A 25,644-nucleotide genomic window follows, 5' to 3' on the forward strand; every position below is an offset into this window, starting at 1 on the left:
GCAACAGCTGGAGGCACCCTGGTTTGGAAACACTGCTCTAGAGCCTAAGACGTTGGCTTTCTGCACATGCTGTGAGTTGTAGAGTTGCAACAGCTGGAGGCACCCTGGTTGGGATCCTGGGATCACACAACTACAGTTACCATGTAGCCCTTATGTTCGTTCTTTGGGCGGAGAGCAGAAATTGCATTTTGATGGTATGTACGGCACACCAGAATTTCCAAGAGGAATGCTCTTTGGGATTTTTTTTTAGTGTGAATGTTCCCTAACTGTTCATAAACAGTTTATTCGTAATGCAATTTTTTTTCACGAATATCGTCACTTGGCGATTTCACGAATATTTAGAATATAGTGCTGTATATTCGTAATGACGAATATTATTATTATTTTTTAGCGAATATGCAAATTTCGCGAACATAGGACGAATAATTGTCAATATATTCGCAAAATATTGCGAATTCGAATATGGCCCCTGCCGCTCATCACTTGAATCACAAATATATTTTTACTCTTTTACTAGAAAAAAATTAAATAAAATGCACATACTGTACCTAATCCGGCTCTTGTGAGAGAAATACATGAACAACAGCTGCATAAATCTATCCGGTAGACAGTTATAATGTTTTCCTGTGTAGTCTAGGCTGTTAAAGGGGTACTCCGCCCCTAGACATCTTATCCCCTATCCAAAGGATAGGGGTTCAGATGTCTGATCGCGGGAGTCCTGCTGCTCCAGTCTCGGAAACATCTGTGTTTCCGGGACTAAAGATGTGACGTCCCGCCCCGCCCCCTACATTCAAGTCTAGGGGAGGGGGCGTGAAAGGAAAGTACTGAAAGGATTAAGATGTTTTTAATAGAAGTAATTTTACAAATCTGTTTAACTTTCTGGAGCCAGTTGATATATAAACATTTTTTTCCCCTGGAATACCCCTTTAATCTTAATGCTGTTTTCGGATAAGGAACGGAGGTGGCATCATCCTCATCATCATCTCCATCCTCGCCCCTCCTGACCCGCGTGTTGATTCTTCTGGCTGATGTCATTGTCACACATCTGATATAAATAGCTGAATGTTATCATGTGAAGGTTATGCAGTAAGGGTTTGGCCGCATATCGCGGTGACAGACATAACCTGACAGACGTTCGATTAGGTAACTTGTCACCATTCCCGGTGTGAATCCCAGTCCAAATAATTAGACAATTCACAGGATAATAAGAGAAAATCTCACATGACGGATTAGATGTGTCTGTTCTAATGGTGACCCTGAGCGTCTCTTCTATTGATGACTATGTACTGTACCTACCTACTGCTGTGCATACGCTTCCACAAGTTCACAGGTCTACACTTCGTATGTTTTTATTTTTTATGGGACAAAACCTGTGAAAAACTGCATTAAAGTAATTACCGTACTGTTGTTTCAACCCTCTTTGTAAAAATCTATAGTATAATCGAGTATAAGAAAAATAGTTTTATGTTTCTTCCCTTATTACCCGGATCTCCTCCCTCTAAGGCCGGGTTCACACCACGTTTTTGCAATACAGTTCTCGTATCAGGTTTTTGATAAAAAATTAAAAAAAACGGGTTCCTCAAAACCGGACTAAATTGTATCAAAATGTGTGTACAAATTTTAATCCGTATACGGTTTGAAAAATGATGTCCGGTTGCATCCGTTTTTTAAGAAAAAAACTGTATACGTTTTTAAAAACACAGACAAGAAAGGGGAGAGCACACTAAGGGCATATATCACCTGAACTGTAACGTAACCAAACCTCGGTACCTGTCTTCGTGTCTCCTGCGGGGGGCACACACACAAGTGTAAATTATCAAAAAGGTACAAAAGGACAAAACGTAGGTGCACTCACCGCTCAACGGAGACTGTAGCGTGTAGGGGTCCGGTTCACCGGGAGTTGGGTCTCAGCGACGGCGCAGGAAGTATGGCGCTCAGAGGCTACACCGGCAGTTTCGCACGTGAGTGCAAAACTGCCGGCGTAGCCTCTGAGCGCCATACTTCCTGCGCCGTCGCTAAGACCCAACTCCCGGTGAACCGGACCCCTACACGCTACAGTCTCCGTTGAGCGGTGAGTGCACCTACGTTTTGTCTTTTTGTATACGTTTTTAACTTTTCACTCCATTATGAATAAAGTTTCACTTGTTTGATTGAAATTCCAAGAAAAAAACAGTGCAAAGTAAAAATCCATATGGTGAAAAACGGATGTAACAGTATGCACATAAGGTTCTGTACGGTTCCCATTGACTCCCATGTTAAAAAAAAAAAAGGTATACGTTTCAATACGGTTTTTCACCCAGACCAAAAACCGTGGTAGGTTACGGTTTTGGGTACGGGAAAAAAAAAACTGACAAAGCCGTACAGGATGCAAAATGGACACAACCGGATGCATCTTTTGGCATATGGTTTTCAATGGAGAGTCTATACATAAGGTTTTCAATACAGTTCCATACGGTTTTCAAATTGAAAACGTATACGGGAATAGTACTGCAAAAACGTGGTGTGAACTCAGCCTTAAACTTAACCCTCACACACAACTCAAACAGCTTCTCTGTCATGAGAAGCAAGATGAAATATCCGCTCACTGAGGGATCAGTTTACAAGCTGACCTTAGAAGAGCTGGAGAGAAACAGAAATAGAGAGCTGCTGAGCATTTACATGAGTTTACAGTGAGTATTAGATATCACCCCAGGACTTAATTAACAGCTTACACTGCATAGTACTGCACTATAATGTCCTCCATGCTGCTGCTGCTGCTTACAGAGAAAAAGGAAAGCAGGATTACCTATTCTGTGTGTGCAGTACATTGCAGACTTCATAGAAGCTAGTCTACACCCACTAGGGACATTAGAAAAGGAACCTGCAAAGGAGAAAACTGAAAAAAAAAATGCCATTTAAAAGGTATATAATGGCCAAAAAATGCTACTCCTCATGTGCAGGGGGGGAGCGATGTCTAGGGGCGGAGTACCCCTTTAAGTTTTCTAAGTGATAATTAATAAATAAAAAAAATAAAAAACTCCCAACCCACTAGTGAGTAGAGGCAAAAAATGTCCTAATAATGTGTGACCCAGAGAACATTTACAGCCTTCACATGACCACAAAGGGGGTGGACGGGCTCTCGTAAGCTGAAGGTAATTGCCAGATAGTATTCCGCCAGGCACTTACATTAAAATTTGCCATTCATTACATCCGCTTTTTTTTTTTTTTTATACCGAGAGTTTAATTACAGGATAATGAGACTAATGTGTTATAAGTCACTCCGGATTTTTCTGTCACATTTGCCCTGTCCGTTCTCTCAGCCCAGCAGATAATGTGTGTGTATTACACTCAAAAGATCATAAATAATGATCTGTACAGTGATATTATGACCGTACATAATGGGCCTCATTTACAAAGAGTGGATGTTTTTAGTCTTTCCTTTTTTTTTTGTCTTCTTCTGTTTTCCATTAGTTATTTACTATTTTGTTTTATTTTGTTTTGTTTGTTTCACTTTGTTTTTTTATTTTTTTTTGGCGCACAGGGGTTTAATTTTGTCTACATCGGAAGGGACAAAAATAAATAAATAAAGAGCAAATAAACAACAGTGGCTCTTCCGGTCTTTGGGCAACTGAGAGACGGAGGTGTCAGCAGAGAGCCCGAAAAAAACAACTAAACTTCCTCTGTAGTATACAGCAGCTGATAAGTCCTGGAATGATTATGATTTTGTAATAGGATTTACAAATCCGTTTAACTTTATGGAGCCAGTTGATATGAAAAAAATTGTGCTCCCCTGGAGTACACCTTTAAATTTAGGTGCCGAATGTGCTCTTTGAACCATGGCGATTTTATTTAAGAAATAACAAATTTTTTCACAACATTTTTGAAAAACTTTTAAGCATTCATTTGGACACTGAGGCTGCCAGCCATAGCGACAATATTTTACATACCAGATGAAAGAAAAGGATGAATGTGGATTATGTTAGCAATGCAACTAATAAAGTTGGGCAATAGATATTGAATACATCAGAGATAACATTAAAGGGGTACTCCACTATCCAAAGGATAGGGGATAAGATGTCTGATCACGGAGGTCCCACCGCTGGGGACCCCCGCAATATAGCACGCAGCACCCACCTGTTACTGCTCCGGAAGCGCTGGAGGGTCTGGCTCCCGACCAGACCCTCCAGCCCCCGTGTGATGTCAGACGACTCCGCCCCCGTGTGATGTCACGTCCCGCCCCCTCAATGCAAGTCTATGGGAGGGGGCGTGACGCCCCCTCCCATAGACTTGCATTGAGGGGGCAGAACGTGACGTCACACAAGGGCGGGGTTGTGACATCACAATCTTCCGTCCCCGTGGTCGGGAGCCAGACCAAACAAAACAAAAAAGTAATAACATGAAACAATGCAAACATCATTTCATTTCAAATCTCAACACATTGAAGGGAAAAAAAAATAACCATAGATAATATGAAGTCAGGAATATAAGTCCCGATGAAAGGAGAGTTAAGTGAACCAGTCTTCTGGCGTACCTAGTTTAGGCATATTGCCCATGATAACCATGCTTTGTGAAAAACCAACCATTTTAGCTGTTTTTGCACCAGCCTTTGGCAGTCGGTTATTCAGAAATCACTCTTCTACGCTTTTTTTGTCGGTTTGTGGCCCAAAAAAACAGAGTGATTGTTACGCCGAGCGCTCCGGGTCCCTGCTCCTCCCCGAAGCGCTCGTGGCGTTCTCCTGCCTGCAGCGCCCCGGTCAGACCCGCTGACCGGGAGTGCTGCATTGTCTCTGCCGGCAGGGATGCGATCCGCGTAGCGGGACGCGCCCGCCCGCGGGTCGCATCCCAATCCACTCACCTGTCCCGTTCCCCGGCTGTCACGTCCCGGCGCGCCGGCTCTCTGAAATTTAAAGGGCCAGTGCACCACTAATTGGTGCCTGGCCCAATCAGTTGTTAATCACTTCCCATTGATATATAAACCCACTTCCCCTTCCTGTCCTCGCCGGATCTTGTTGCCCTAGTGCCCTGAGAAAGCGTTTTGTGTATCCCAAGCCTGTGTATCCAGACCCTTGCCGCTGCCCCTGACTACGACCCTTTGCTGCCTGCCCTGACCTTCTGCTACGTCCGACCTTGCTCTTGCCTTGTCCCTGTGTACCGCGCCTGTCTCAGCTGTCAGTGGGGATGAGTCGCTATCGGAAGGAATGACCTGGGGGTTACCTGCCGCTGCAAGTCCATCCCGCTTTGCGGCGGGCTCTGGTGAAAACCAGTAACCCCTTAGATTCCGTTCCCCTGGTACGGCCCACGCCATCACCTCACTGACACAGAGGATCCACCTCCAGTGTCCTCTCGGCATACCAGTCCGGATCCTGACAGTGATTATTACAAATGTTTGGGTTATGCCCATTTTTTGATAAACCACGCCCCCTTGTAGGGTTTTCTGAAACTCTCCGAGTGATGTGTGAGAATGTAGACAATTTTTTGTCCAAACATGTTGCAAAAAGTGTCGCACAGGCATGCGCCTAAATTTAGTCCACCAAAACCAATAAAAACTGTAGGGTTTGGCTTAGTAAATGAGGGCCAATGTGTTCTGCCTAGGGGAAAAAAAAGCAGTATACAATATCTTAAAGGGGTACTCCACTGGAAAACATATTTTTTTTTTTTTAAAGCAACTGGTGCCAGAAAGTTAAACAGATTTGTAAATTACTTCTATTGAAAAATCTTAATCCTTCCAGTATTTATCAGCTGCTGTATGCTCCACAGGAAGTTATTTTCTTTTTGAATTTCTCTTCTACCTGACCACAGTGCTCTCTGCTGATACATCTGTCCATTTTAGAAATTCTCCAGAGCAGGAGCAAATCCCCATAGCAAACCTATCCTGCTCCGGATAGTTCCTTACATGGACAGAGGTGTCAGCAGAGAGCACTGTGGTCAGACTGAAAAGAAATTGAAAAAAGAAAAGAACTTGCTCTGTAGCATACAGCAGCTGCAAAGTACTGGAAGGATTAAGATTTTTAAATAGAAGTAATTTACTTTCTGGCACCAGATGATGTTTTCCAGGGGGGTACCCCTTTAAAGGCGTCACTCTTGTCCATAGGTTGTGTCTAGTATTGTATCTTAGCTTTATTCAAGTGTTTAGGACCACGTTGCCATAAAAAGAAGAGGAGAAGATCCCAAAGAGGTTTAGGAAGGAAGACATTTCCACTGGCGCACACCAGCTAGTGGACACGAATGATCATGGTTGGACCACAAAATAAAATAGTAAAAAATGTTTTAGTCCGTAACAAAGCATCTTTTATTATTTTATGTTGCGGTTTGTGATCATTGTGTCCAATAGTTTAAATCTTGTTGTTCTTGAACCCCTTTAGGCCCTTTTCCTCTGTACAAGACCACTTTTTGGGTCCGGGTTCCAGGCAGCTGCTGGAGGCTACTTCTTAAACCCTGTGCTGTGATAGGTGTTGTGCCCTGAAGTCAATACCATAAGTTAGCAGACTTTTCGTATGTGGAACAATCACCTAAAGGTAACGGTGCCAAGCAGGGTCGTAGCTATAGAGGTAGCAGGGGGGGCCCCAAAGCAAATCTGCCCCATAACAGAACAAGTATTTTAATTGACATATGGGGCACTGTGGCAGATTTTGCTTCGGGGCCCAGAAACTACAAGCTACGCCTCTGGTGCCAAGGACCCCCCCCCCTCCCTCGTTCTTTTTTCTATCCACATATACTACATTGGACTACAAGGTATAGACCTATGTAAAGAGGCTCCAATGTCTCTGAACAAACAGTGGTGGAAAGGCTGAAGCTCTGCAACCCAGGAGTAGAGTTATAAGTAGTGTCAAGGCCTAAAGGTATCTCTTTAAACAAGACGACACGGTAGAAGGGCTGCAATGCTCTCCATTACATCAATGGGGATTATGAAAAACCAGGGGGTGTGGGTATCACACACTTTCCTCAGGATATAGATGTAGTGCATACAAACTGTACCAGTGGCTGAGAGGCTGTACTGCACCCAGACTGGTAAACGAGCAGTGGCAATTCATACAGTACTGTATGCATCGCTGCTCGATACCTCCAGGAGGGGGAAATCCAATCATGGACAGGGCAGTGTACCGGGTAACAGAGTGGCACACAGTCATCATGTTGGCATTTTCTACATCTTCCACTCTTCCTAACGAAGTTTGTGTAGAGTGAAATGCCCGTAGGGGTACGTATGGCCGGAGGAGAGCATTGTACATGGTAGGTATTTTTGTCTGAGTCGTCTGTTTTAAAGCATTTTTAATTACTTTTCTAAACTTGAAAGCCCCTATAAGTCGGAGGGGCACAACAGAGATTAAAATAATTATTCTTTAGATGCTGGTGTCCTATGACAGACAGATGTAATAAGGAGAAACAGTACAAAACCTACAGACAGGTATTAGATCACAAGCTCAGTGAGGGACATACAGTAAGAGATAAGTATAGGCTTCACAATGTGAACAAATGTAAAAAAGGTTACAAAGTACCACCCATTGTCTCCCAAAGTAGCACCCATTGTCTCCCAAAGTAGCACCTATTGTCTCCCTATGTAAATTACATCTATAAGCAGAAATGTCTGCTGAGCCTCACAGATAAGTAACCATATATAGTACTGTACTGAGCATAATACTGGGAATAATATGCCGCATTTCCAGGGTATGCATCAAACTATTTCCAGGGTATCCATGTAACTTTTTGTATTTATCTTTTTTCTTTTTTATCATATCCATATATATATATATATATATATATATATATATATATATATATTTACCATCCAAAGCGAAGACACAGCAATCTGCAGTTGCATATGGGTGAATAAAGTGGCAAGAAGTTTATTTGTACCAACAAGTACATGCAATGTTATGCCTGCTTGAAAAAGGCCATTTGGCCGAAACGTTGCATGTACTTGTTGGTGCAAATAAACTTCTAGACACGTTATTCACCCATATGCCACTGCAGTTTGCTGTGTCTTCGCTTTGGATGGAATTTGCTTGATCCGGCGGTGGCACACTGGTTGGACACTTGCAGACACACTGGGACTCTTGAGTGCTGACTTCTTTCTTTGCTTATATATATATGTATACATAATGTTTCCATATAAATTAGTTAAAAATCTTATAGGGTCTGATTTCCATATTTCAGTGTTTTCTACAGAGCTCCAACTTTTCAGCTTTATTTTGTATAACTAAAGAGTTATGTGAAAAAGTTTTAGCTGCATGTTACCACCACTAGGGAGAGCTTGTGAGCTTAATGAAGACATATTTAGAACTGAATTTAACATGAGTTGTATGTGATCAGTGAGCACACTGTAGTGTAGTGTAGTGTAGACAGACAACCAGATATGAGATAAAAGGGTATTTCAATATCATAAAATGACAGCATTTTGCTAGGATCCCGACAGCTGGGATCCTTCCCCACCAAATGTGAGAGTTAAAGGGACCCAGCATTGGTGAAGCACTGCATTTTCATTGGCGCTTTTGCATGTCCTAGTGACCCCCAACCACCTGGCTGTGCAGGGGACTGAATGAGGCTAGCTGCAGTTACCCAAACAGTCAGGTCATTGGGAATGCTACAGTAGGAGAAAAACCACAGCACTAGTTTAATTCTCACAATCTGTGGGGTCCAGAGGATGGAATCCCACCAACCAAAGTGTGGGCATATCCTATTGACTTGCCATCACTTTATGTGATAGGATTCCCCTTTTAAGTCTATAACTGTAAAAATGCAGGAAGGGAAACTGGAGTTCCATATAATGAAAACTGTGCTCAGACAATAGATATATAACAAAAACAGTGCAAAAAAAAAATTTATAATAATAATAACAATTAAATAAAAAATAAAGAGCCTTTAATAAACATTGAACAACTTTACTTGTAATACCATGCCTAACCACTTGATGTGCTGTTAAAAATGGTGTACACTGCCAAAAAGCCACACGAATAACAAGTTTTACCATTTGCAGTACAACACATAGTAGCACAGCCTAATGTTAGAAAAATAGACTGCAGTCATTTACATCATGTTGACTTTGGACCAACTTGAAATAATCCATATAAATCAGATATAACAAATATGTGCCCAAAACAGCGATAATATCATTAAAAAAACCAAAGACCATTGTGCCTGTGAGAACTGCAACATCTGTTTTATGGATATTCCTGTCCATCCAATTACAAGATAATGAATGAGATAAGACGGGAGCCACGTTTTCTTCCAGACATTGAAAGGTGATTACTTGGACTTATTATCCAAATCAAGAAATGTAAACTCGCCTCATACACATTTATACTCATTTCAGGGCATTTGCCATGGAATAAAGTGCAGGCTGGGATTTCTTTACACTGTTACAATACTACTCTTCAATTACTATATGTTTGGCCCTTGTATTGGAAACCATTCCACCCCATCTGGTCAGATTATCGGTTTACTTTGTATTGAAAAGTCAACGTATGTGTGTATGTTTGTATGTGTGTTCCAGCATAGCTTCCGATTGGCTGCAGATATTTCCATTAAACTTAATACACATGTTTCTTATATGTCAAATAAAATATAGTACAGTTCAGGGATGCACTGATACCAATAATTTTTGCAGCCTGAGAGAAAACTCCTGGGCAATCTCCGCAGCCTGGGAGCACCACGATCAGGAAATGTACCAAAAGTCCCATACAGGATGTTCTGATACTGACAATCTCTGCAGCCTGAGAGAAAAATAGTGGAAACCCGGACAGTTAAATGATCAATTATAATCAAGTTGTTGTGGCGGCAGGAGCTGCGGAGTTTGCATGGGTGTTTTAAACATCCTGCATGATGGTAAAGTATGATTTAACTGTCTGGCAGTCAGGTGCAAAAAATAGTTAGTGCAGGGCAGGAAGAGGGGATGGACCAAGTGGAGGACAGAAGATTTATTGGGGGCTAAAATAAGAGTGTGAGTGGGGGGGGGGGGGGAGAAAAGACATCAGTGCGGGGGCAGGGAGAGGGAATGGCAGTGCTGCTGCAGTAAGAAGGGCAGGGTGGAAGAACAGCCCATGACTTCCGGGGAGACTGTAGGAATACAGTGATTCTTTATGGTCTGTAGATTAATTTGCTATTGTGACAAATTGACAATGGTCACTGATTTCATCATCAATACTACTGCTGCTGTTTTTAAACATTCCTGTACTGTACCTTATTGGGTGCAGTATTTAGATATACCAACACAATGCTTAAAGGGGTAAAAAAAAAAAAAACTATTTTTTTTTAATCAACTGGTGCCAGAAAGTTAAACAGATATGTAAATTACTTCTATTTTCTATATCATGATTCTTCCAGTACTTATCAGCTGCTGTACGCTCCAGAGGAAGTTCTTTTATTTTTGGATTTCTTTTCTGTCTGACCACAGTGCTCTCTGCTAACACCTGTCCATTTCAGGAACTGTCCAGAGCAGGAGCAAATCCCCATAGCAAACCTATCCTGCTCTGGACAGTTTCTGACATGGACAGAGATGTCAGCAGAGAGCACTGTGGTTAGACAGAAAATAAATTAAAAAAGAAATGAACTTCCTCTGAAGCATAGAGCAGCTGATGAGTACTGGAAGGATTAAGATGTATAAATAGAAGTAATTTACAAATCTGTTTAACTTTCTGGCATCAGTTGATTTAAAAAAAAAAAAAATTGTTTTCCACTGGAGTACCCTTTTAAGCATTGTGACAGTCTTCCCTTCCATATACGTGGCCTAAGTAGACAGGTCCTTGCCCCCAAGAACAAGATGGTTATCGCTCTACATATACATAGTAACATAGTTAGTAGATAGTTAGTACGGTCGAAAAAAGACATATGTCCATCAAGTTCAACCAGGGAATTGAAGGGTAGGGGTGTGGCGCGATATTGGGGAAGGGATGGGATTTTATATTTCTTCATAAGCATTAATGTTATTTTGTTCTAGGAATGTATCTAATCCTGTTTTAAAGCTGTAAATTTTTCCCGCTGTGACCAGTTCCTGAGGTAGACTGTTCCATAAGTTCACAGTTCTCATAGTAAAGAAGGCGTGTCGCCCCTTGAGACTAAACTTTTTCTTCTCCAGACGGAGGGAGTACTAGTCATAAACATATGTAAAAGGGTTTATAATAATTCTAATTTTCAAAGGTATAATGTGACCCAAGAACAGTTTACTTTACGAATGCAAAAAAATATAGAAAGCGTGTACACTGGCACTCACCTATTAAAATCAAACTTTATTGGAGTCCATGAAAAACTGCACATCCCGACAGGAGAGATAGAGCGCATCAGCCCCGGCTGATGCGCTCTATCTCTCCTGTCGGGATGTACAGTTTTTCATGGACTCCAATAAAGTTTGATTTTAAAAGGTGAGTGCCAATGTACACACTTTCTATACTTTTAGTATTACAATGTACTCTTTATTCTTTTATTATTGTGCAACCCTATTTATTATTCCGGGTACTGCCTGCTATTGTTCTAGTTACAGCTGCCTTTTAGGTGTATCTCAGGTATACTGTAGTTTGTTCCAGTAGTGCCACCCCACAATTCCTTTTATTTGTGCCTTAATTACTTTATGAATGGATTGCAAAAAGCTGATGAAGAAGAATAAGAGAATGAATAATGAAAAAGACCCTTTTTAAGCAAAGAAAAGAAAAACCATCCTCAATGACTGGTGGTATAGTTATAAACAATTTCAGTACAACCTCTTTGATGATGTGCCCCATTTTTAATTAAGCAAAATACCGGTCTAAAATTGTCCAATAAAAGGTGTTATTAAAATGTGTCTAACAGGTTCCACGATCTGATAGCATGTGTCACTGTAATAAATGTGGCCCATCTTTTACTTGATTTGTTTTATTTTGTGCTGTCTGCATATAAGATGTTAATACTAAATCTTCCCCAAGAATAAGCAAGAAGAATCTACAGGGTGGGCCATTTATATGGATACACCTTAATAAAATGGGAATGGTTGGTGATATTAACTTCCTGTTTATGGCACATTAGTATATGTGAGGGGGGGGACTTTTCAAGATGGGTGGTGACTGTTCATCTAGGAATGCTCGGACCTGACACCCATAGCAAGATGGTGCACCACCACATTATGGGTGTCAGGTCTGATCATTCCTAGATGACCAGTTTCCTGGAAAGTGGATTGGTTATCGTGGGCCAGTTGAATGGCCCCCAAGGTCTCCCGATCTGACCCCTTTAGACTTTTATCTTTGGAGTCATCTGAAGGCAATTGTCTATGCTGTGAAGATACGAGATGTGCAGCACCTGAAACTACGAATACTGGAAGCCTGTGCTAGCATTTCTCCTGCGGTGTATATAGTAGTATATAGCAGTGTATACGGATACTGGAAGCCTGTGCTAGCATTTCTCCTGCAGTGTTGCTATCAGTGTGTGAAGAGTGGGAGAAGAGGGTTGCATTGACAATCCAACACAATGGGCAGCACATTGAACACATTTTATAAGTGGTCAGAAACTTGTAAAGAACTCATGAAATAATAAAGTTACGTTAAAACCAAGCACATCATTGTTTTTCTTGAGAAACTCCCAATGAGTTTGATGTGTCACATGACCCTCAAAATGGCCAACTTCAAAATGGCCGCCATGGTCACAACCCATCTTGAAAAGTTTCCCCCCTCACATATACTAATGTGCCACAAACAGGAAGTTAATATCACCAACCATTCCCATTTTATTAAAGTGTATCCATATAAATGGCGCACCCTGTAGAAAAGAAGATGGTGATGAACAGAAAGAGCAGAAGAAAAAGAAGGTGAAGATATTGAAAGAAGACCAAGGCCCAAATGTATTATTCCCCCCATAGTTTATCTGATTTAGGAAGAAATTGTACAGGTTAAAAAGTCACATCTAAAATTGTCTTTTCACTTCGAAAATGGATGAGAAAAGTTGGTGTAGTCAAGCGGTAACTCTTGTAAAAAAAAAAAAAAAATGACAAACTATTGGCTCAGATGTATGGCTGCTCAGAGCAGGTATAAAAGGAATACAGATAATTTAGAAATTCAAAATGTACCGGATTTATTAAGAGATGGAAGCCTTTTTATAAATTAGGAATAATTCTTGCCAGCTAAAAGCTCTCCAATTTTATTGGTGCATAATTTTTCAACACAATTCCAGGCCAAGTCTTTTTCTATCTGAACCAACAACATGCAGAGGGAAAGAAAAGAATGATAAAAAAAAAGAATATGGTCAAGGAGGAGGAAAAATTTAATAGAAGATGGAAAATAAGGACAATAACCAAGAAGAGCGATAATGACAAAAAGACAAGGAAAACAAATACGGTACAAAAAACAAAGAGGTAGAAAAAAGGAAGAATCCAGAAGCCAAACAAGATGTAAAGAAGAAAAAGTAAAAAATAAACAAAGGTTAAGAAGAAGAAATAGACATAAAATTATAGAAGAAAAAGACAAAGAAGAAACAAAAAAAAAAAGAAAAAAGAAAGGGGAAGAAGTAGAAAATAAAGAGGAAAAATATTGATTAATTAAATATAAGGCAACGAGGATATGACACTGAAGAAGAAAAAAACAAAACAAAAGAAACAAGTAGGAAAATGTTAGGAACTCATCCACCCTTGCTCCAGTACTGTGTCCAGTCCCAGTGAGCAACCGCTAGGAACATCCTGATTCAACTATGTTTGGTTGAGAGCTTCTCATCACAATGGGAGACAGGGCTGGCGGGCCAATCGGGTGACTGGGATGCTGGGTCAGTACATTTAAACAGGCATCTGCTGGTCACAGTTGCCTGTGGTTGTGGTTTCTATTCCTCACATGCATTTTTCCCAGTTTTTTTGTACCATAGCCTGGACCTGATCTTTTGTTGGTGGCCTTGACTCCTGCTTGTTGTTGTTATTGCCTTTGTTCATTTGTTTCTGATTCTGTGCTGCATAGTCCTCCTGGTTGTAACCCTTCCTTGTTTTCTGGTTTTCTCTTTCTGTGTACCTATTTTCTTATTGACATGTCTATGTGTTATTGACCTGGCTTGTCTGACATTCCTCTTTAGTGTTCCATACACTTAGTGAGTGTAGGGACCGTCGCCTAGTTGGGGGGCAGATCATCCAGGTAGGATGGGACAGTGGTTTGGGTGAGTTTAGGGTTGACCTCTTTCCTACCTTCTGTGACAGAGAAGAAGAAGAAGAAATATAAGAAGAGTAAAAATGTAAACTTAAGGTGAGGATGAAAAAGAAGAAATGAAGAAGAGTAAAAATGTAAACTAAAGATGACGATAAAGAAGAGGAAGAAAATGAAGAAACGTTAATATGTAAACTAAAGACGATAAAGAAGAGAAAGAAGATGAAAAAGAAATGAAGAAGAAAAGTAAAAATATCAACTAATAATGATGTAGAAGAGGAAGAAGATACAGAAGCAATGAAGAAGAGTAAAATGTAAACTAAAGATGACGATAAAGAAGAGGAAGAAAATGAAGAAACGTTAATATGTAAACTAAAGACGATAAAGAAGAGAAAGAAGATGAAAAAGAAATGAAGAAGAAAAGTAAAAATATCAACTAATAATGATGTAGAAGAGGAAGAAGATACGGAAGCAATGAAGAAGAGTAAAATGTAAACTAAAGATGCCAAAGAAGTAGAACACAACTAATAAAAAAAAGAAAATTACAAAGACGATGAAGCCAGAGAACATCAAAAAAAGAAAAGGAAGAAGAAAAGTAAAGAAGTTAATATAAGACAAAGAAGTGGAAGAAAAAGAGGGAAATTAAGTTGAATTAAAAGAAATGCAGAAAAGAAGAAGATGAAGGAGGCTACAATTCGATGGAAAAAATGCGTTTGTACTGTTGGATGAAATGTGAAATTAAAATTGAGATTCCCCTTTGAAGTAACATTTTTATCTGACAGCTAAAAGTTTCTGCTTTAACTACCTGGCACCCTGTAATAGACAGATGTAATGATGGGAAAACCTTAGCACAGCTACAGATGGTTGTTAAATCACAGGCCCAGCATGAAAGGAAAGAAATTAGTGTATGTTTCACAATGCGCACAATGTGAAAAGGTTACAAAATACCACCCACTGCCTCCCATTGTACAATCCAGTGTATGAGCGGCGCTGTCTGCTCGGCTGTGGCGTTAACTAGAACTGTGTAATGAACAACTTGGCCAAAGTCCTGGGTACAAAACATTATATCACCCTGGTGCTCTGCTGAGTATGAACAGTAAGGGACTGACGTACAGTATATCTCACCCCACTATACCGTCATATCTCACTGAGGTTTAGGGCTTCACGATAACATGTATTTAGTGATAAACCTTGGCCCATCCAAATAAAAATACAAAAATAATGGTCAAACAATACAAGGCTATCAGAGCCGTAGCCTATGTTAAATATTTCTTCTACTACATTTTTTGGTGCCTAAAATAAGCATTTTTCCTAATTGAACGATTTCTGCACAATGTCTATGTCCTTTTCATTTTATTTTATTTTTTTCAAGCACAGATGAGACTCGGGCATAGAGCAAAGTGTGTCACAAAGAATCATTCACTCTGCATCTCAAAGGCTATGACTGATCACAAATTTAATGTAGCTATGACAATAGAAGGCTGTAATAAGTACAACCGTCAGAAGAAAAGAAGCATATGTAATGCTGGGAGACACAATCGGATTTGCCAGGAGGGCCGGGGTCTTCAAAAAAAAGCTATTTTTATTCACTATGAGAGCATTTCTCATAAGGTATGAAATGTTTTTGTGCTTTACGAGTCCTTACTGTTGCCTACAATGCCCAATGTGATCAGAAATACCACAGGCTCCTACAAAAGGATGCACTCCTATATCCAGCAGGGGACCAATTACTGCTACACAGCTTCAATGGATCCATATGTGGTTCCTCTTCCTCCCATTTGGTAGACCAGTGGTATCAAGGCCTGTTAGGACTTGTAGTTTTGTAACATCTGGAAGTCCACAGTACCCTCAAAATCGATTCATCTAGATGTACACAGATCAATGATTCCCTTGTGCTACCAAAACAACTCTGACCTATCAAGGCCTTAATGCCACGAGACCTCTGAAGGTGTCCTGTGGCATCTGTCACTAAGATGTTAGCAGCAGATCCTTTAAAGGGGTATTCCGGTGAAAAACTATTTTTTTTTTCATATCAACTGGCTCAAGAAAGTTAAGCAGATTTGTAAATTACTTCTATTAAAAAATATTAATCCTACCAGTACTTACCAGCTGCTGAAGTCGAGTTGTTCTTTTCTGTCTGACCACAGTGCTTTGTGCTGACACCTCTGTCCATATCATGAACTGTTTAGAGCAGGAGAGGTTTGCTATTGGAATTTGCTCCTTTTCTGGACAGTTCCTGCCGTGGACAGAGGTGTCAGCAGAGAGCACTGTGGTCAGAATGAAAAGAACAACTCAACTGCAGCAGGTGATAAGTACTGGTAGGATTAAGATTTATTTTAATAGAAGTCATTTAAAAATCTGTTTAACTTTCTGGAGCCAGTTGATATGAAAAAAAATAATAATAATAATTTCACCGGATTACCCCTTTAAGTCCTGTAAACTTTAAGGTGCGACCTCCATGGATTGGACTTGTCTTTCCAGCACGTCCTATAGATTCTATATTTAGAACGGAGATTTGGAGGCTAAAACTAAATCTTTAAATCTTTATCATGTTCCTCATTCCTGAACAATTTTTGTAGCATAGAAAGGGGAAATTTCTTACTGAAAGATGCCTCTGCTATTAGGGGATCCCCCTGTCATGAAGGAGAGGACTTGGGGGGGGGGGGGGGGATTTATCAAAACCAGTGTAGAGGAAGAGAGAAGCAGTTGCCAATAACGAGGCCTGTAAAAAAAATGAAAGAAGAACTCTTCCTTTACACTGGTTTTGATAATTCTCCCCCTTGGTGTGTACAATATTTCGGTGGGTGAAATGCGTTACAGTAACCTCCAAAACACTGTCCAGAGCAACAGACTGCTTCGCCAACTTGGCTTCTTAGACTGTATCCTGGTGCCCTCTCTTACCCTGGTCAGTGATGTACACACAACTAGTGTTGAGTAGTGTTGAGCGGCATAGGCCATATTCGAATTTGCGATATTTCGCGGAAATATATGGACGAATATTCGTCATATATTCGCTAAATTTGCATATTCGTAATATTCACGTTTTATTTTCGCATACGCGCCAGTCTCACACAGTAGTATTAGAGCCTTCTTTACACCACACAAGCTGGAAGCAGAGAGGGGTGATCACTGTGATGTGTACTGGGGGAAAAAAAACGAATATTCGTAATTGCGAATATATAGTGCTATATTCGCAAATATTCTCGAATTTGCGAATATGCGATATTCGCAAATAAAATTTGCATTGCGAATATTCGCGAGCAACACTAGTGTTGAGCATAAATATTCGTAATTCAGCACTTTGCGATTTCGCAAATATTTAGAATATAATGCTATATATTCGTAATGATGAATATTTTTTTTTCACATGCACATTTTTATGAAAATTTTTCATGGAAATTTTCGCATTGGAACAAAAAGAGAACAAACATAGCAAATATGCGAATTTCACGAACATAGGACGAATAATCGTCAATAGATTCGCTAAATATCGCAAATTTGAATATGGCCCCTGTCGCTCATCACTACACACAACCGACCACCCACATGATGGTGGAGAAAACCATTATGCCATTACCATTATGCCATTACTCCATGCTCCAGTTCTGGGCTCATTGTAGCCCCTTTTATGGTTGACCTGTTTCAGCACTGGCCCTATACCCAACAAATAGTAATGTATTGTGTCTTCTGACATCACTCTATCATAGTCGGCACTAGTGTTTTAGCAATTAATGCTGCAGTATTTCTTCTGTGGGATTGGACCAAACACACTAGCCTTCATTTGCCACCCGCACCAATGAGCCTTGGCACCAATCACCCTGTTAACAATTCCCTTGTTGTCCTACCCTGGACCACTACATGCCAAAGCACATCCACAAGACATGCTGTTTTGGAGATGCCCTCTATTCATCACAATGTGGCTCTTGTCATTCACTTGTCAGATCCATACACTTGCCTGTTTTTCTTGCTTCTAATACATTAAAGGGGTACTCCGCCCCGAGACATCTTATCCCCTATCCAAAGAATCGGGGATAAGATGTCTGATCGTGGGGGTCCCACCAGTTAGGACCCCCGCGATCTCCCTGCTGCACCAGGCGTTCGTTTAGAACAACGAGTGCAGCGCCAGAGGCTTGTGACATCATGGCCACGCCAGTGACGTCAAGGCCATGCCCCCTCAATGCAAGTCTATGGGAGGGGGCGTGACGTCCGTCACACCCCCTCCCATAGACTTGCATTGAAGGGACGTGGCCGTGATGTCACAAGCGGGCGTGACCGTGACGAGCCTTCATCCTGTCGTCCCATCACCAGTCGTCCGGCACGGAGCGAAGTTCACTCCGTGCACCGGATGTCTGGGGTGCCGCAGCCGAGATCGCGGGGGTCCCCAAAAGTCACAGAGGAAGATGTTTACCCAAATTAGTTGTCACCTATGAATGTCTTAGCATAGAAAGGATCTAGAACTAAGTAGTAGGACTTGTTTCTACCATACCATGACATGGATGAATGGAAACCTCCATAAAGGCTTTGCATAATTCTACCACTATCCTCATTCACTTGTTTTCCAATGTTATTTCTCATCTCTCACGTAGATCATCTCCTCAACATCATTTTTTTATCTTAATTTTCCGAGGCGCACATTCAGATATGCAACAACCATAGACAAAGTCATGTCCAACCAGGGGCTCACTACGGGGCATGGGCTGATAACCAATGGGGAGACTTCTAAATCTCCGTAGTTATACTCTGTTTCTCATTAGTGATGAGCAGCAGGGGCCAAATTCGAATTTGCGATATTTCACGAATATATGGATAAATATTCGTCCTATGTCCGCGAAATTCGCATATTCGCTATGTTCGTTCACTTTTTTTTCCCATGCAAAAAAACTTAATGAAATTGGTATAGTGCGCATGCGCGATTATATCTTTCAACTAACTAACAGTATACCCTACACTAGAACCTGTCTGCTAAACTAACCTACTCTATCTTACACTAACTATCACTTTTTTTTACACAGTACACATCATTGTTGTGAAGAAAAAATTATATTTGTCATTACGAATATATAGCGCTATATTCTAAATATTTGCGAAATTGCGAAGTGACGATATTCGCGGTAAAAAGTCACATTTAGAATATTCGCACTCAACACTATTCCTCATTCCTTTGTTTTACTTACTTTTATATTGTGTCATTTTTTTTTAACTCAACTCTATTTACCCAATATCATCTTTAACGTCTTCCTAAAAAACTAACTATATTTGATTCTTTGTCTTTCTATGAATTATGATATTCTGCTTTCACATCACTACTTTAGAAACTTAGCCAAAACTTTTTGGGGTCTTAAAGGGGTATTCCAGGAAAAAAAACTTTTATATATATATATATATATATATATATATATATATATATATATATATAAATAAATATATATATATATCAACTGGCTCCAGAAAGTTAAACAGATTTGTATATTACTTCTATTAAAAAATGTTAATCCTTCCAATAATTATGAGCTGCTGAAGTTGACTTGTTCTTTTCTGTCTGGCAACAGTGCTCTCTGCTGACATCTCTGCTTGTCTCGGGAACTGCACAGAGTAGAAGAGGTTTGCTATGGGGATTTGCTTCTACTTTAGACAGTTCCCGAGACACGTGTCATCAGAGAGCAATTAGACAGAAAAGAGCAACTTAACTTCAGCAGCTAAAAAGTACTGAAAGGATTAAGATTAAGATAGAAGATAAATTAAGATAGAAGTAATTTACAAATCTGTTTAACTTTCTGGGACCAGTTGGTATATAAATTTTTTTTTTTTCCTGGATAACCCCTTTAAAGTGAAGATTCATCACTTTACATGTCATCGATAAGGGTTTGTAGCCTGTAACTTTCATTAATTACCAGGCTCTGCTGTCTCTGCTCCTACATTTTTTTTTAGATCTTAACATTTTGGGGTCTATTGTCAGAATATTTCATTTAAAAGGGTTATCCAGGAAAAACTTGTTTTTGATATATCAACTGGCTCCAGAAAGTTAAACAAATTTGTAAATTACTTCTATAAAAAAAATCTTAATCCTTTCCGTACTTATGAGCTGCTGAAGTTGAGTTGTTCTTTTCTGTCTAAGTGCTCTCTGATGACCCCTGTCTCGGGAACTGTCCAGAGTAGAAGCAAATCCCCATAACAAACCTCATCTACTCTGTGCAGTTCCCGAGACAAACAGAGATGTCAGCAGAGAGCACTGTTGTCAGACAGAAAAGAACAACTCAACTTCAACAGCTGATAATTATTAGAAGGATTAAAAATTTTTAATAGAAGTGATTTACAAATTTGTTTAACTTTCTGGAGCCAGTTGATATATAATAATATTTTTTCCAGGATAACCCCTTAAAGCCATTGGACTACATGTGAATTGCAGTTCTTTTACAATAAGTTGGATATTTGACTACAGATTGAAGATCTTCAGATTCAGACTAAGGAACATAGTACATCAAAGCAGAGTCCTACCCCTTACATCCTAGCCAGTGGTAAAGGTCATAGACCCTGTGGAGGGCTTCTTCTAACATGTCTAGGTGACATTTCCAAAAATGTTTAAAGGTGCTCTTTGCCTTTAAGAATATATATATATATATATATATATATATATATATATATATATATATTTTTTTTTTTTTTTTTAACAAAAAACATGACCTATGTTAAAAATTGATCATTTAATCTGTCAAATCCAGCATCCACATGTATTTCCCATTGTACCCACTACAAACTATAGGCACTTGACAAACCCAATAAGCCCCTCTTGATCGCTGGCGCGGCTGCGCGTTTTGCGGCTATAATCTGTTACCGATTACAAATGGATCACACAGCCTTGGAACAAAGACATAAAACAGAACAATTCACGCAGATAAAGAGAATAAAGTCATCTTGTTTATAAAGCGACGATACAAAAAGCCAGCGAAGAATCTCCAGACAAAAGACACATAATCTAAAACAAAACCCCTCCGTCTGACAACGCACAAAACGCATCTGTCAAAATAATCTGGAAATAAGACGCCATTCCCGAACCTAAATAAAATGTACCCATTCTGTTTAACATTGCTGACATGACAAGAACGCCCCATATATACAGTGCTTTACCAATACAGGGAAAGAGGAAGTGCACACAGGACAGATGTAGCTGAACTTAGCATCTCTTTACTTCTAACAGCGGATACTTATGGGGTTAGGAAATTGATAGATGTAGATAAAACAAACTGAACTTCTACTGAGATGTAGAAAAGCTGAGATTGAAGTTAAGTTGATCCCTTTGTGCATTGGGAAAACTCAATAAATTACGATTGCCTGCAGTCCAATGGGCAATTCTGTTCTGCTACATCTCTCCATTTACATGTCAAAGGTTCTTAAAAAAAAGATAGATAGATAGATAGATAGATATGAGATAGATAGATAGATAGATATGAGAATGATAGATATATATGAGATAGATATGAGATAGATAGGTATGAGATAGATAGATAGATAGATATGAGATAGATAGGTATGAGATAGATAGATAGATAGATAGATAGATAGATATGAGATAGATAGGTATGAGATAGATAGATATGTGATAGATAGATAGATACATGATAGATATGAGATAGATAGATAGATATGAGATAGATAGATAGATAGATAATATAGAGATAGATAGAAATGAGATAGATAGATAATATGATAAATATGAAATAGATAGGTAGACAGATAGAAGGTTATAGGATAGACGGACAGATAGATTCATACATAAAAAGACAGGTAGATAGATAGATGTTAGAAACATAGATAGACAGATAATCTACTGGAACCATAATAGACAGATATAAGATAGATAAGTAGACTTTAGATATAATCTAAATAGATATTATATTGCTATTTCATAAATATAGTATTCAAGATCGATAGATAATTGATAGACAGACAGATAGGGTATAGATAGACAGACAGACAGACAGAAAGACAGACAGATAGATAGGTAGATAGATAGAGTTTAAGATACAATATAGAGAAAGACAGATAGACAGATAGATATGAGATAGATAGATAGATATGAGATAGATAGATAGATAGATACGAGATAGATAGATAGATATGAGATAGATAATAGATATGAGATAGATAGATAGATAGATAGGAGATAGATAGATATGAGATAGATAGATAGATAGGAGATAGATAGATAGATAGATATGAGATAGATAGATAGATAGATAGATATGAGATAGATAGATATGAGATAGATAGATAGATATAAGATAGATAGATATGAGATAGATAGATAGATATGAGACAGATACATATATATGAGATAGATAGACAGATATGAGATAGATAGATAGATCATTTTTTGATGGAGTCACTGCAGAATATTGACCTCTTCTCCGGACAGTTCTAAGATCAGACATTTAATGGATAAGGCTTAAAGACTAAGCACAGACATTACCGCTGGCTGACTATGTCTCTTAGAAGATGATGGCTGATGCTATATGCACCTGTCCATTTAGAGGATATAGCAGCGTACGCTGATGGAGCAGGCAGGATAGAGTCCACTATTGGCTTTTAGATAAAAGAAAAGAAAAAAAACTCCAAGCGATGAGAAGCACAAAGGGGTTTTTTAATGCTGATGGGATGGTAGATGGCGGACGGGCTACAGGTTGCCGGTTTGATGCAGACTAAATGGAAAGAGAGTCAATGGCACAATCCTACAGGTGATCCAAGCAGACGCAAGGGATCCAGCTGTGGATGCCTGCAGTGCTTTGGGCTATAGACTACTGTATATGCCTTAGTCCTGGTAGAGTAAATATAATTTCAGCACCACGGACAGCAATCAGCTAAGGCAGGGAGCAGATCAGAAACCATGCAAAGCAAGCAGTATATATATATATATATATATATATATATATATATATATATATATATATATATATATAGTAAATGTGACCATTGCACCAAAACATAAAACACTCAAGCAGTCTTTCCCAAGCAGGGTGCCTCCAGCTGTTGCAAAACTACAACTTCCAGCATGCTCGGACAGCCTCCGGCTGTCCGAGCATGCTGGGAGTTGTAGTTTTGCAACAGCTGGAGGCACCCTGCTTGGGAAACACTTCTCTAAAGTAAAAAGGGAAACCTTCACGCTAATAAAAAATGTCAGCTCTGTTACAATTCTGCCCAAGTCATAGAAATAAATAGATTCTATCCGTATAGTATCGACTGTCAGTGCCCTACAAAGTCTACCCCCCCCCTAACCTTCTTCCTCGCTATAGTAAACATAGACCAAGTATAAGCCCCCACAGTCTCTTTAGTATGTCCAAGCGGCAATTAGCAAGTCAATAATGTCATAACCTTACCTGCTCCGTGAAGCATATTCAGACTATGCAGACCCCCTCCTATATACCCTCCCCTTCTTCTCCACTCTCCCATATGTGATTGTGCATAGTCAGAGCATAGAGCCAGGACTGCACCTTGCCCATTCCAGCGTGATTCTAGGGCAACAGGCTTCGGATAATTTAGGTCACATCATTACATATGACTTCATCCATGCCATGTTCTTTTTTTTTTTTTTGGGAAGCGAGAGAATGAGAGAAGGTTGGGGGGGGGGGGGGGGTTATCGTAGGTGGTCTCCTAGTCAACATGAGTGGGATGCAGCAAGCAAGGATTCCCCCATCTCCTTACACAATACAGAATAAAATACCCCCCCCCCCCCCCAACCCAACCCCTTCTAGGATAATAATAACCTTTATGGTGCTGTACCTTTCTCTCTCAGCCAGGAAGGATAATCCCCATGTAGGTTCCACAGACGCTTGTCACGGTTGTGGTGGTGGGGGTAGAAGCAGCAGCAGCAGCAGCAGAAGCAGCTCCTGCACCTGAAGGCAGCCTTGGACTGTGTGTGCTGGAGAGGATTTGCAGACTGCAGCTGGGATGCCCCCCGCTCCTGGTACACATGTATCGTCTGTGGGCTCCCCGCTTCGTTTTACATCCTAATCGAATCGGACCACTGTTGGCACAGCATGCACTTGGCTTTGTCTATTGTGCACGGGGAATAAAAGAGAAAAAAAAAATGCTGCAATCAAAAATAAATAAATAAATATATAAATATATAAACAAATAAAAGACATTAATAAATAAATATATAAATATATAAACAAATAAAAGACATTAATAAATAAATAAATATATAAATATATAAACAAATAAAATACATTAATAAATAAATAAATGAATATATAAATAAATAAAATCTTACTTCTATGGTAGGGAACCTGGATTGGCTACACTCTAATTACAGACTGTGTCTATCTAAACCCCCCCCACCACAGGAAGGTAGAAGGGGATGGGGTGGGGGGTGGTAGGTGGTAGGGGGGTGGTGGTTGGGATTTCTGCCCCACCCCTATTAGGGAACTGGATACCCTATACATTGGGGATGGATACATGAATACACACAATATGTACAGACGGTGCTTGCAGTAAGGCGCTCTCTCTCTTACCTGCCCCCCAGTGCTTGCATTTCTTTGAATGGGTGAAGGTACCAAAAAAAAAAAGAAAGAAGAGAAAAATCATTCATTCCCCTTCCTGTTGTAATTCGCCGAGTCACAGCCCTTCCAGGCTCCTATTCCCTCCCTCCCTGTCATATACTCCCAGTTTGCAGATCCTGGACTTTCTGGGTCACACTAGCTCCCCTGGATCCCTGGTCCTGGATGGAGATGATTGCTCCCAGTCTTGGCTTTGCAAAGCTTGTGCAGAATCTCTCCCTCTCTCCCTCTCTCCTTCTCTCTCTCCTTCTCTCTCTCTGTTCTCCCCCACCCCTCTCCCTCTCCCTCTCCTTGCTTCCCTGCCTCTCATTACTACTGCATGCTGAGAGGGAAAGAAGCCTGTCCTGGAATTCACTTACTCTTTCTGTATGCCACACAGCAGATAGATGGCAGCCAGGATCCTTCTGCTACTGACTGCAAGAGATTGGAAACAATGAGACATTATCTGGGAGGCGATGGACCCTGCTTTACTGTACTGTACCCCCCACCCTCTATTTTATACCAATGCAAACAATAAGCAATGTATCTAACATTGCAGCAGGTCCAGCTCTGCTATATCAATATCAGTGAGCAGGGACGTGCACAGACATTTTGGGGGGCAGGGCCTGAAGTGAAAAAAGAGCACTTCTCATCCTTTTTTATTTAAATGCCCACATAATGATGCCCCACTATCCAGTGTCAGAAGGGCAGGGGCTCAAGCCCCCTTTCTTGTCAATGTGTGCACATCCCACAGCAAAACTACAACATCCAGTATAGCGTGCGTTAGGCAGCGCTTCCCAACCAGTGTGCCTCCAGCTGTTGCAAAACTACAACAGTATAGGGTGCATTAGGGCATTGCTTCCGAACCAGCGTGACTCCAGCTGTGGCAAAACTACAACACCCAGTATAGCGTGTGTTAGGGCATTGCTTCCCAACCAGCGTGCCTCCAGCTGTTGCAAAACTACAACATCCAGTATAGCTTGCATTAGGGCAGCGCTTCCCAACCAGCGTGCCTCCAGCTGTTGCAAAACTACAACACCCAGTATAGCGTGCGTCAG

At 40.3% G+C, this 25,644-nt stretch overlaps 1 protein-coding gene across 5 annotated transcripts in view; it reads right to left on the minus strand.

Annotated features, from left to right (window-relative positions):
* The window catches only part of SYT3 (synaptotagmin 3), a 223,479-nt gene extending 198,484 nt beyond the window's left edge, over nt 1–24,995 (minus strand). Inside the window, exons 1-2 of one of the 5 annotated variants that reach the window (XM_056541858.1) lie at nt 24,967–24,995; nt 23,829–24,101 (exon numbers count right to left, since the gene is read on the minus strand). The gene's annotated coding sequence lies outside the window, so the exon portion shown is untranslated. Of the gene's footprint in view, nt 1–23,425; nt 23,549–23,812; nt 24,102–24,321; nt 24,392–24,562; nt 24,819–24,966 lie in introns of those variants that run through there. The other 4 variants (XM_056541857.1, XM_056541860.1, XM_056541859.1 and 1 more) reach the window with 4 other exon arrangements.
* Nucleotides 24,996–25,644: the final 649 nt, after the last annotated feature.

The sequence above is a fragment of the Hyla sarda genome, chromosome 10 (assembly GCF_029499605.1).
Source record: "Hyla sarda isolate aHylSar1 chromosome 10, aHylSar1.hap1, whole genome shotgun sequence".
In the NCBI taxonomy this organism is placed as follows: domain Eukaryota; kingdom Metazoa; phylum Chordata; class Amphibia; order Anura; family Hylidae; genus Hyla; species Hyla sarda.